The 13,294-nt window shown below is 45.6% G+C and overlaps 3 protein-coding genes and 1 pseudogene across 10 annotated transcripts in view; 2 read left to right on the top strand and 2 right to left on the bottom strand.

Moving 5' to 3' along the window:
- Positions 1 to 13,294, bottom strand: part of LOC144695212 (uncharacterized) — a 303,141-nt gene that overhangs the window by 108,773 nt on the left and 181,074 nt on the right. The window lies entirely within an intron of this gene.
- Positions 1 to 13,294, top strand: part of LOC144695208 (uncharacterized) — a 267,173-nt gene that overhangs the window by 81,693 nt on the left and 172,186 nt on the right. The gene's annotated exons all lie outside the window — the stretch shown is intronic.
- Positions 1 to 13,294, top strand: part of LOC144695200 (uncharacterized) — a 177,647-nt gene that overhangs the window by 108,599 nt on the left and 55,754 nt on the right. The window lies entirely within an intron of this gene.
- Positions 9,147 to 13,294, bottom strand: part of LOC144695229 (uncharacterized) — a 105,690-nt pseudogene continuing 101,542 nt past the window's right edge. The window contains exon 2 of the transcript XR_013579907.1: positions 9,147 to 12,579. The product of XR_013579907.1 is annotated as an uncharacterized LOC144695229 (transcript). The remainder of the gene's footprint in view (positions 12,580 to 13,294) is intronic.

Genomic DNA, 13,294 nt, shown 5'->3' with positions numbered 1-13,294 from the left:
TGGTTTCTCCCCTGTGTGAATGCATTGATGTGTGCGGCACTTTGATGAGTCAGATAATAATTTGTTACACACTTCACACGTGAATGGCTTCTCTTCTACGTGAACCTTCTGGTGCCTCAGAAGCGGGGAGGCGGTGCCGTAGTATTGTTATTTACAGGGGAATACTCTGGGGACCCAGGTTTGAATCCCACCACTGCAGATGGTGAAATTTGAATTCAATAAAAATCTGGAATTAAAAGTCTACTGATGACCATGAAACCAATGTCATAAAAACCTGTCTGGTTCTCTAATATCCTTTAGGGAAATCTGTCATCCTCAGCTGGTCAGGTGACTCCAGACCCACAGCGATGTGGTTGATGCTAGTGACTCCTCTGAAATGGCCTAGCAAGCCAATCAGTTTTTTATCAAACCGCTAAAAAGTCTCAAAGGAATGAAATCGGACGGACCACCCAGCATCGATCCAGGCACCAGAAACAGGGCAAACTCAGCCCTGTCAACCCTGCAAAGTCCTACTTACTAACATCTGGGGGCTTGTGCCAAAATTGGGAGAACTGTCCCACAGACAGACAAGTCAGGCAACAGCCTGACGTAGTTATCCTCACGGAATCATACCTTACAGATAATGTCCCAGACACCACCATCACCATCATGTCCCACCGGCAGGACAGACCCAGCAGAGGTGGCGGCACAGTGGTATACAGTCAGGAGGGAGTTGCCCTGGGAGTCCTCAACATCAACTCCAGATTCCATGAAGTCTCTTGGCATCAGGTCAAAGATAGGCAAGGAAACTTACTGTAGATTGCCACATCCCGCCCTGCCTCAGCTGATGAATCAGTGCTCCTCCATGTTGAACACCACTTGGAGGAAGCACTGAAGGTGGCAAAGGCGCATAATGTACTCTGGATGGGGGACTTCAAAGTCCATCATCAAGAGTGGCTCGGTAGCACCACTACTAAGTTGGTCGAGTCTTAAAGGACATAGCTGCTAGACTGGGTCTGCGGCAGGTAGTGAGGGAACCAACCTGCCTACCGCAGATGCATCTGTCCATGGCATCGGTAGGAGTAACCACTGCATAGTCCTGTGGAGACAAAGTCCCGTCTTCACATTTATACCGTGCTAAATGGGATAGATTTCAAACAGGTCTAGCAACTCAAGACTGGGCAATCATGAGGCGCTGTGAGCCATCAGCAGAAGCAGAATTGTATTCGAACACAATCTGTAACTTCATGGCCCGGCATATCCCCCACTTTGCCATTACCATCAAGCCAGGGGATCAACCCTGGTTCAATGAAGAGTGCAGGAGGGCATGCCAGGAGCAGCACCAGGTCTACCTAACAATGAGGTGTCAACCTGGTGAAGCTGTAACACAAGACTACTTGCATGCCAAACTGCATAAGCAGCAAGTGATACTCAGAGCTAAGCGATTCCACAACCAACAGATCAGATCTAAGCTCTGCAGTCCTGCCACATCGAGCCGTGAATGGTGGTGGACAATTAAACAACTCACTGGAAGAGGAGGCTCCACAAATATCCCCATCCTCCATGATGGGTGAGCGCATCATGTCAGTGCAAAAGGCACTTGCTACAATCTTCAGCCAGAAATGCCAAGTGGACAATCCATCTCGGCATCCTCCAGAGCTCCCCAGCATCACAGATGCCTGTCTTCAGCCAATTCGATTCACTCCACGTGATATCAAGAAACCGCTGAAGGCACTGGATACTGCAACGGCTATGGACCCTGGCAATATTCTGGTAATAGTACTGAAGAACTGTGCTCCAGAACTTGCTGCACCCCTAACCAAACTGTTCCAGTACAGCTACAACACTGGCATCTGCCCAGTAATGAGGAAATTGCCCAGTTATGTCCCATACATAAAAAGCAGGACAAATCCAGCCTGGCCAATTACCTCCCCATCAGTCTAATCTCAATCATCGGTAAAGTGATGGAAGGGGTCATCAGCAGTGCTATCAAGCGGCACTTGCTTCGCAATAACCTTCTCACTGACACTCAGTTTGGGTTCCACCAGGGCCACTTAGCTCCTGACCTCATTACAGCCTTGATTCAAACATGGACAAAAGAACTGAACCCCAGAGGTGAGGTGAGAGTGACTGCCCTTGACATCATGGCCACATTTGACCGAGTGTGGCATCAAGGAGGCCCAGCAAAACTGGAGTCAATGGGAATCAGGGGAAAATTATCTGCTGGTTGGAGTGAAACCTAGCACAAAGGAAGATGGTTGTAGTTGTTGGAGGTCAGTCATCTCAGCTCCAGGACATCACTGTGGGAGTTCCTTAGGGTAGTGTCCAAGGCCCAGCCATCTCCAGCTGCTTCATCAATGACCTTCCTTCCATCATAAGGTTAGAGTGGGTATGTTCGCTGATGATTGCACAATGTTCAGCACCATTCATGACTCCTCAGATAATGAAGTAGTCCATATCCAAATGCAGCAAGACCTGGACAACATCCAGGCTTGGGCTGACAAGTGGCAAGTAACATTCATGCCAAACAAGTGCCAGTCAATGACAATCTCCAACAAAGAATCTAACCATCGACCCTTGACATTCAAAATCCAACCATTGCTGAATCCCCACTATCAACATCCTGGGGTCACCACTGACCAAAAACTGAACCGAACGAGCCATATAAATACTGTGGCTACAAGAGCGGTCGGATGGTAAGAATCATGCAGCGAGTAACTCACCTCCGAATTCTCCAAAGCCTGTCCATCATCTTCAAGGCACAATTCAGGAATGTAATGGAATAGTCTCCACTTGCCTGGATGAGTGCAGCTCCAACAACACTCAAGAAACTTGACACCATCCAGGACAAAGCAACCCGCTTGATTGGCACGCCATCCACAAACATTCACTCCCTCCACCACCGACACACAGTTGCAGCAGTGTGTATCATCTACAAGATGCACTGCAGAAACTCACCAAGGCTCCTTAGACAACACCTTCCTGACTTGGAAATATATTGCCATACCTTCACTATCACTGGATCAAAATCCTGGAACTCTCACCCTAACAGCACTGCAGGTGTACCTACACTGCATACCCTGCAGCGGTTCAAGAAGGCAGCTCACCACCTTCTCAAGGGCAAATGCAGGCCCAGCCAGCGAAGCCCACATTCCATGAATTAATTTTTTAAAAGCATGGAGGAATTGATGAAAACCACCTCATGGACCTCACACCTGAGAAGTTTTTCCCCCATGTGAATCCTCTGGTGTATCAGGAGGCTCGAAAAAGTCACAAAAACTTTATTATACACCTCACACTTGAATTGTTTATCTTCCATATGGCTGCCCTTAACATAAAGATGTTAAAGATACACCTTGTGTGTTAGTCGGTCTTATGAGCCTGTGGAGCCCTCCTCACACTTGAACAGCCTCTCACCTGTAGGAATGAGTCAGTGGTTCATGAGGCTCGATGAATGATTGAAGCTCTCAACACACTTGCAGCCACTCACACTTCTTCCCAGCCTCACCCTGACCGATCGCCCACAGCTGAACCTTCGGAAAGGTTGGTTCTGGTGGAAGGTTCCACACCACTGACCAGTTTCAGATCTGATGATATGCCAAAGCTGCCCTGACCTGACCGATTTCCAGATGATTGTTTCACTGCCCAACCTTCTCTGCGTTGAGCAATGCTGTGAAGGGTCTGGATGTCTTTCCACAGTTGTGCAGTTGTTCCTTGGGTGATGGTCAGGGTCTATCTGCGGTGTCTATCCTCTCTGTATTTTCTGGTGTAATACAGTGCAATCCTTCTGTAAAACAGGAAAAGGAAACATGATTTCCTCCAACTCCCTCTCCTCCTTTGCTGAAGGCACTGGCTCCTCAGTTAGAGACTGTTCCACAGTGAGTGTCAGTCTGCTATTCCCCTGTGTGGGGGATCAGATGCAAGTCTTTTTTTTCCCTCACTTGACTGTCACACCCTCTGTTTCCAGCAGGGACACTGGATAGTGACCAGGACCAGACAACGTGGCTACTTTCTTTTCTCCACCCAGCCCCCATTTTCCCAGGCATCATGAGGACAATGGAAAAGACAGTTGGGCGGAGTGTAAAACGGGCTTTCAATTTACTGATTTTGAGTCACACTGGCGAAGACCAATTTACCCTTAGAGCATTTGGTTAATATGAAAAATACTTGAGAAATGTTAATTCAAAGAAGACTTTGACATTTCTCCCCTTGTTTTCAAAAATTATTTGAAGAAAATACACTGGGCAGGAAATGCTAGAAGCTAAGGAAAATATTGCTTGAGTGTAGCTGATTGAAGGGTTCTGGTTTATCCTGGGAAATTAGGTACACTGCACTTGCTGCCAAGAAAAGATGAAATTGTAATCTTTTTCTACTGTGTATAACCCTATCATATTTATATACTGGAAGACAGACCATAGGGGGTTTGTAAATATGGTAGTTGGAATAAGAGCCAGAGTGACTGCAAGGATCTAAAGCCAACAGTAAGAAGTGACTTTGATATGTTAATGAACCAAAAAGAATTTCAGAGTTTTACATAAAACAATAACAGGAGTAATATTGAATTAAATTGTTTTAGTTCAAAGGGGAGTATTTACAGGTTGTAAAAGGTATAATTAAGGTAAAGATAGGGTAAGTTTGTTTTTACAAGTCTAAGAGCTAAAGTAAAGAACAAGTGTCATCAAGTCTGGGTAGAAAGCATTTCTGAAGAGATGCTTGAGACAGTAGAGAAATAAAATGGAAAGAATGCATTTAAGAAATACGGAAGCCTTTGTGAGGGGGGGGTAGCTGCTTAGATCTCCCAGAAGACAACAGGATAGCTAAGCAGAACTTCCAGAGACAGGGCGAACAAGGCCAGACCTGAAGACCCAGTTGTTGTAAGCCTCAGAGGACACATCACGGAAAAAAGGAACTGCGTGGTAAAAATTACTGGAATTCTATAGATTTTGAAACCTATAATGATAGTTGCTGAACAGAACATGGGAAGGTTAGCTGTGATGGTTGTTAAGGTATTGCGCAACTGTTTTAAAGTACTGTTTACTGTGTAAAGCCATTCTTGTGTTTAAGTATAATTGTGTTTTTTTTTTCCCTTTATTCTTTTAATAAATGTTTAATTCACTATAAAATCATCACAAGTAGTCGGGGACATAATTTCCTGATTTCGGAACCAGTCCTCATACTATACAAATTGCAAAATGTTGTGGCAGCTGTTTCAAGTTTCCCTCTGGGATTTGGTCAGGTCAGCATTTACATCAGCCGCGGCATAACACTTGCTCAGGCTGCACATCCCAAATTCAGCTGTCAGCCCCAGCACTGGGCAAAACTATCAAATCCAAGCCCAGGTTGTTGGGAAAGGCTGAGGCCTTCAGGTAAAATCTTTAAACAAGGCATTAAAAAATATTTCAATAAATGTGTCTCCAGGTATGACAGCCGAATTGCTCAGGTGCTGGATTAACAATCCAGAGATTGATCCAGAGATCAAGTAGCAGTGATACTCACTGAATCGTATCAATCTGGAAACATCCCAGACTCCTCTGTCACCATCCCTGGGTATGTCCCATCCCACTGACAGGTGGGGAAATCTCAATATTAACTCCATGGAGTCTCATGGATTCAGGTCAAACAAGTTCAAGGAAAACTACCACTCCCCTCCCAACTGATGAGTGAGTACTTCACCATGTTAATCATCACTAGGGAAGTAGACTAAGGACAAATCCCAAAACTGGGTATCCATGAGGTGCAGTGAGCCATCAGCAGCAGCAGGATTGTATTCCATCACAATCTCACAGAACGGCACAGCCCTCATTCCCTAATTATCATCAAACCAGTAGATCGGCATGTCAGGAGCAGCATTGACTCCCTCTCTGCCACTTGCCTCTCTATCCGCTGCCTCCTGTCTATCTGGGCTGTGATCAGGAACTACCCTCAACCCTGTCCATGCAGGGAGGGGGATTGCAGCCTGAAAGTGCATCCTTAAATGTTCCTTGACACATTGAGTTTGAATTAGTGTGCAGCCATTCCTACCCTGCTACCAGTTATAGGTTATAACACGATCCCCATTTACAATGAGTCTGCCCCCTCACTGGGAGGGTCAGTAGGGTAGTGAACCATGAGGGGAATCATGCTGCTCCTACTGAATGCCTGGTCACTTTCTGACTTTTTAAACAACAACAATAACCAACAACAACTAGCATTTATATAGTACCTTTAACATAATTCAATGTCCCAAGGTGCTCTGGCAGGAGTGTTAACAAAATTTGGGAGCTTGCTGTGCGCATTTTGGCTGCCACATTTCCTACATTACAACAGTGACCACACTTCAAAAGCACTTCATTAGCTGTATGTGCTTTGGGACATCTGGTGGTTGTGAAAGTCTTGCATTTATATAGAACCTTTCTTTTGTTTCTTTTCTGAGGAGGTGACAGAAATGGGGGGGGGGGGGGGGGGGAGATCTTAGAGGGATTTAAAAAGATAGAAAACATCCAGATCCCAACACACAGACAGAACTGACCATTCACAGTCCACAGGATAATAACCAGCTCCCAACACACACACACAGAGCTCAACAATAGGAAATCAGTAAGAATCCTCAGACACTCTGCACCTCCCAGATAATTATACCTCACCTTCTCATATTCAGTAATGAGCCATCAACAAAAGTCAGCCTGTAAATCAGAAGGGAAATGCTTCCAATAAACACACTCAATATCCAACACACAGCTCCAGGCAAACAGTTCAGCACAAAGCACCGAGTAAACAGCTCTCTCAGCTGGATGTTCTCACACAGCATAAGGGGCATTTCCACAGCTGATTCCCCACAGGATAGTCAGGCTGCCTGAAGATTAGTGTGGATATTATGTGATGTAATTATTATAAATTGTGTTCGTTCACTCACCATCTCCTGAGTTGGTTTTGAGTCCCTACAGGAAGTGAAGCAGCTGTGGAACAGGAAGAGGAGGGAATGGGCAGAGTGGGTGGGGCTCTCTGATTGACGTCTCTCACAGCCAATCCAAATATTTCTGGAGTAACATGAGTTTCCTGAAGTTTGGGAAACTGACCGGTGAAACGGAGGCGACTTTGAGCAGCAGATCAGGTGGGGATTTAAACTTGTCATTGTCCCATCTGAATAAAACCTCACTTATTGCAGCTGCTGTCTCAGTTCCCCCTGGTAAACATTTGTCAGAGATTTCTAGTGTGAGAATAGCATTCTTCATCCTCGGAGACTTTCAAACTGACAACATCAGTAGAAGATGAGTAGCTTCGGATGTGTTTGACAGCAGATCAGAAGAGGAAGACCCACAGCATCCAAGGCAGCGATGATGTGCAGTGGTGGGATCAGTACATTCACAGGCGAGATGGGCACAGGAGAGACAGGCTATCCTATCTCTCCTTTCTCTCCACTGACCTCCTTGCTCTCTTTCCTACCTCACCCTCCTTGATCATTTCTCACAACTCCTATCTCTGCTCTCCCACCTCCCTCTCTCCTGTCTTTCTCCCCCAGCAATTGGCAGAAACTTGCTACTCTCATTATTCCCATCTGGGGCCATGGTCATTTCTGTGGTTGGTACCAGCTTGCTGGGTGATGTTTAATAAACCAGAGTTAAAGATTGTCAAAATTCAATAACCTGTATTTAAAATTCCTGAAACAGTCAATTTCATCTGGATTATACTGTTAAAATTTACTCAAACTAGTGCAAACTCTCAACCGCAACCTGCGCACTTGTGATTATTGCACATTTATCAAGGAGTTTTACTAAAACAAACATTTTTAAAAATGGTGTGTGACCAATTGAAGCAGTTTTATTTGAGGTTGGTATATTGTGGTTTGATTGGTTTCATGATCAATGCAGTGTGTAAACATCTACAGGAAAATTTCCTCACTCATTTTATAACATGTTTGTGTTGCAATAAATGGTGGGCGGGCTTTGTACAGGGAGCCCAGAGCCTGAAGAATTATTTGTGTGAGCCTGACAACAACTTTAATCCACGTTCATGGAATAATCCATCAGGAGTGGGACTTGATCCCACAACCTCGTTCTCTGAGTCATAGGGTTGTGAGTTCAAGTCCCACTCCATGACCTGAGCACAAAAAGTCGTGGCTGACACTCCAGTGCAGTACTGAGGGGTGGAAGAGATTACAGAGATAGGGAGGGGAGAGGCCATGGAGGGATTTGAAAACAAGCTCAAAAACCTCACTAAAACTAACTCTCAGCTTTCCTGGGAAGAGTGGGTTATTCCTCAAGTTTTATTCCTGACAGACTGTTAGAACTGTGCCTAAACAATAGAACTTTCATGAGTGAATGAAAGCAGAATGGTTAATCAGCAGTACTGATTGAAGACAAACCCTTAAAATATCCATTCCAGCTGACACCAGGGACTTTACCACCTTCCACAGCTTCAGGAACCCAGACACAAAGACTGACATCTGCAGGTATTACCAATTTAAATCAAATCAAACTTGCAAGCTGTCAACTGACAGGGGGAAAAGCATTCTGTACACAGCCTTGACTGAACCCCTTAGAAACTGAATCCAATGGAACAGAATATTGTTATTGTCAGTCATGGCTTAATAGGCACTCTTGTCTCCGAGTCAGATGGTTCTGGGTTCAAATCTCACTCCAGAGACTCAAGCACTGAGGCTGACACTCCAGTGCAGTACTGAGGGAGTTCTGCACTGTCAAAGATACCATCTTTCAGATAAGTTAAACCAAGGCCCGGCCTGCCCTCTCAATTGAATGTAAAAGATCCCATGACATTATATCACAGAAGAGCAGGGGAGTTATCCCTGATGTCTTGACCAATATGGATCCTGCAGAACATCACAAAATCAGATAATCTCAGCATTATTAAATTACTGTTTGTGCGAGCTTGCCATGCTCACATTGGCTGCCATTTTTCCTGCATTACAAGAATGACCACACTTCAAAAAGCACTTCATTGGCTGTAAAGTGCTCTCAGTGCCCTAAGTTTATGAAAGCTGATATATAAGGTCAAACCATTCTTTTTGAGGGAAACATTATGTTTCCTGTGAACTGGAAATTATAAACCCATTGATGAAGAAAGTATGCCAGCCCACAGTGACATTGACCAATATATTGTGTACAGGACTCTTACTGTAGGCTCCTGAGTGTTTCAGTGAATAGGAACACACCATGCTGACAAATCAGGTGTTTGGGTTAATTAAAAAAGCAAATGTATTGTGAGTTATAAATCTACACAGAAGATTGATAAACAGCAGACAAACAACAACGCAATATTCAGCTTACGCCAAAGTGTGAATCAACCAAAATAACAAAGTATTTGAAAACAACTCAAGATCTTTTCCAGAACATGAAATAAATCTTGGAAGAGTGTAAGATGGACATATCACACCGTTATCACATCGAGGTATGATGGGCTGTGGGAACTCGGGTCTGTAGAGACTCAACTCCACTCCCTCACCATACTCAGGATAGCAGTCCTCCCAAACAGGAGAGTACAAACATTCCCCATGGTATTAGTCAAACACCCGTCACCTGAAGAGGATCCATCTATAATTCACATCACCAACTAAAGCAGGGTCTGATTCTTCCCCATACCCACTCCTGAGAGCTGGATCACTTTACTAACACACACACACACTCACATCAGGGGAAACTCTCTCAGAATACTACAGACAGAAATTTCTTTAAAATCCCTGTGCTTTAGTCTGGCTCCCAATTCCGATGGTAAAAGACATCGAGCTTCAGTGGCACAGAATTTTACCAGGACTGCCTCGACGAACGTGACGCTCAAATATGTGACCTCCTGGAACAAAAACAGCCGGCTTTCATTGCCTGCAGAACAACCCAAGGTCTCAACTCAAGAAGGCAACATTTCAACAGCTCAAGGCTGACGCCCAAAGACAAATCTTGAAGATAAATGTCATGTGTGGGAAGAGAAAGCCTGAGAGATCCAACAATATTCTGATCAACATGACATCTATTTTGAAGTCTTCAGGGCCATCTATAGACCGAGATCAAATGGACAAAATACCCTTTGTTCACAGGATGGTGTTTCTCTTCTTAACAATGATAATGCCATCTGTTAACGCTGGAAAGAACATTTTGAACAACTCCTCAACCATGAATCCACAGTAGCAGCTGATACCCTCCAGTCTATTCCCCAGTGCCTGTGGTAGAATCCATGGTTGAGTCACCATCGATGGGAGAGCTGCAACAAACAATCAAACAGATGAAAAACAACAAAGCCTGTGGCCCCGATGATATTCCAGCTGAGGTCTTCAAAGCTGGTGGACCTCTGCTCACATCAAGACTCCATGAACTCCTCCTCCGGATTTGGGAGGAAAAAGAACTCCCTCAAAATTCAGGAATGTGACAATCTTCAAGAAGGGAGATAAATCACACTGTGGAAACTATTGAGGTATTTCCCTCTTGTCCATAACAAAAAATTCCTGACACATTCTCCTGAATTGCCTACTTTCTGAGACTGAGGAAATCCTCCCAGAGACACAGTGACATCTGTACATAGCAGGAGCTTCTATACATATTGATGTCTTCATTTGGTGATGTTTGGTGATCTGGTCAAAGGTTAAATTGGCCTTCTTGAAACGATTGGACTGATGGTTGGAGAGGTTCGAGACAGACACTGCTGAGACAGACAGTGCTTTGGAATGACAGCTCCCCTGTGTGAACACTGGAGGGTAAACAACACAGACAACTCTCAGTGTAACGGAAGCAGGTGACCCGGCTCCAAGTCCATGTGGAGACATTGGTGTATGGTGAGAGAGGAGGAGTAGGTGAAACAATCCTGGCACAGGTCACACTGGAAGGGTTTGTCTCCCGTGTGGGTTCACTGATGTTCCAGGAGGTCCAACAACTGTATGAAGGCTTTATTACAGATCTCACAGTGATAGGGCTTCTCCCCTGTGTGAGTGCATTGATGGACCAGGAGATACACTGACTGCGTGAAAGCCTTGTCGCCCACCTCACACCTGAATGGTTTCTCACTAGTTTAAATCCCCTGGTGCTTCAGGAGATTGGAGGAGTGTATGACAGTCTTGTCACAAATATTGCACCTGAAGAGTTTCGCCCCTGTGCGAGTCGCCCAGGAGGGTTAAAGACCTCTCAAAAGCTGCATTCCACACCTCACATTTGAAGGGTTACTCCACTGTGTGGATGCGTTGGTGTCTGCGGAGGCTCGATGACACAGTGAAGGATTTGTCACACACCTCAGACATGAATGATTTCTCCCCTGTGTGAATGCATAGATGTACACAGAGGCTCAATAACACAGAATGATTTGCACAGACCTTGGACATGAATGGTTTCTCCCCAGTGTGAATGCGTCTCTGAATCATGAGTTTGCTGCATCAGGTGAACGCTTTCTCACAAACCTCACACCTGAAGGGTGTCTCCCCTGTGAGAATCCTCTGGTGTCTCAGGAACCTCGAAAATATCACAAAAGGTTTGTCGCAAACATCACACTAGAAGACTTTCTCTCCAGTATGGACCTTCTGATGAATCATGAGGCTTGATGACTTTGTGAAGTCTTTGTTACACGCCTCACACTTGAACGGTTTCTCCCCTTTGTGCATCCTCTGGTGTGTCTGGAGATTGAAGGAGTGGGTGAAAGCCTTTTCACAAACCTCACACCTGAAGGGTTTCTCCCCAGTGTGAATGCTCTGGTGTCTCAGGAGCCTCGTAGATGTTGCAAAAGCTTTATCACAAACCTCACACTTGAAGGGTTTCTCCCCTGTGTGGATTGTCTGATGGCACAGGAGTCTTGATAACCGTGTGAAGGCTTTGTCACACACCTCACACTTGATCAGTTTCTCCCGGGTGTGAATGCGTTGATGTTCACGGAGGGTCGATGATTGCGAGAATGATTTCTCACACTCCACGCATGTGAATGGTTTCTCCCCTGTGTGAGTGCGCTGGTGCATGTGAAGCTCGCCTGACTTCGAGAAGGCTTTGTCGCACACATCACACAAAAATGGCTTTTCCCCTGTATGACTGCGTTGGTGTGTGCGGAGATACGATGACTTTGAATATGATTTGTCGCACACATCACAGGAAAATGGTTTCTCTCCAGTGTGAATGCGTTGGTGTATGCGGAGGGTCGATGACACTGAAAATGATTTGCCGCACACCTCGCACGTGAATGGTTGCTCCCTTGTGTGAATGCGCCAGTGACTCACCAGGGTCGAAGACTGTGCAAAGTCCTTGTTACACGTCTCACACTTGAATGGCTTCTCCCCTGTGTGAACGCGTTGGTGTGCGCGGAGGTTGGATGACCGCGAGAAGGATTTGTTGCACACCTCGCACGTGAACGGTTTTTCCCCTGTGTGAATGCCACGGTGTCTCACCAGTGCTGATAACTGTGCAAAGCCCTTGTTGCACACCTCACATGTGAACGGCTTCTCCCCAGTATGAGTGCGTCGGTGATTCAGCAGCGCCGGTAGTTTTGAAAAACCACGGGTGCATACCTCACACTTGAACGGTTTTTCTTCCATGTAGCTGTCCCTGTCTTAACAGGTGTACAACAGATGCATCTTGTGTGTCAGGAGATCTTAAGAGCCTGTGGACTCCTCCTCACACAAGTCACACTTCAACAGCCTCTCACCTGGTTCATGAGGCTCAATGAATGATTGAAGCTCTCACCACACTTGGAGCCACTCACACTTCTTCCCAGCCTCACCCTGACCGATCGTCCACAGCTGAACCTTTGGAAAGGTTGGTTCTGATGGAAGGTTCCACACCACTGACCAGTTTGAGATCTGATGATATGTTAAAGCTCCCCTGACCTGACCAATTTCCAGATGATGGTTTCACTGCCCAACCTTCTCTGTGTTGAGCAATGCTGTGAAGGGACTGGATGTCTTCCCACAGTTGTACAGTTGTCCCTTGGGTGATGGTCAGGATCTATCTGTGGTGTCTATCCTCTCTGTATTCTCTGGTGTAGTACGGTGCAATCCTTCTGTAAAACAGGAAAAGGAAACATGATTTCCTCCAACTCCCTCTCCTCCTTTGCTGAAGGGGCTGACTCCTCAGCTACAGACTGTTCCACAATGAGTGCCAGTCTGCTATTCCCCTGTGTGTGGGATCAGATGTAAGTCCTTTCTTTTTCCTCACTTGACTGTCACACACCCTCTGTTTCCAGCAGGGACATAGTGACCATGAGCAGACAATGTGGCTACTTTCTTTCCTCCGCCCAGACCCCCATCTTCCCAGGTACAGTGAGGACAATGGAAAAGACAGTCGGGCAGAGTGTAAAACTGGCTATCAATTCACAGTGATCCCGAGTCATGCTGGTGAAGATCAGCTTTACCCTTAGAGTA

This window comes from Cetorhinus maximus, chromosome 21 (assembly GCF_964194155.1).
Source record: "Cetorhinus maximus chromosome 21, sCetMax3.hap1.1, whole genome shotgun sequence".
NCBI classification, from domain to species: domain Eukaryota; kingdom Metazoa; phylum Chordata; class Chondrichthyes; order Lamniformes; family Cetorhinidae; genus Cetorhinus; species Cetorhinus maximus.
The sequence above is the reverse complement of the archived record's forward strand: the minus strand, read 5'-3'. Positions and strand labels throughout refer to the sequence as shown.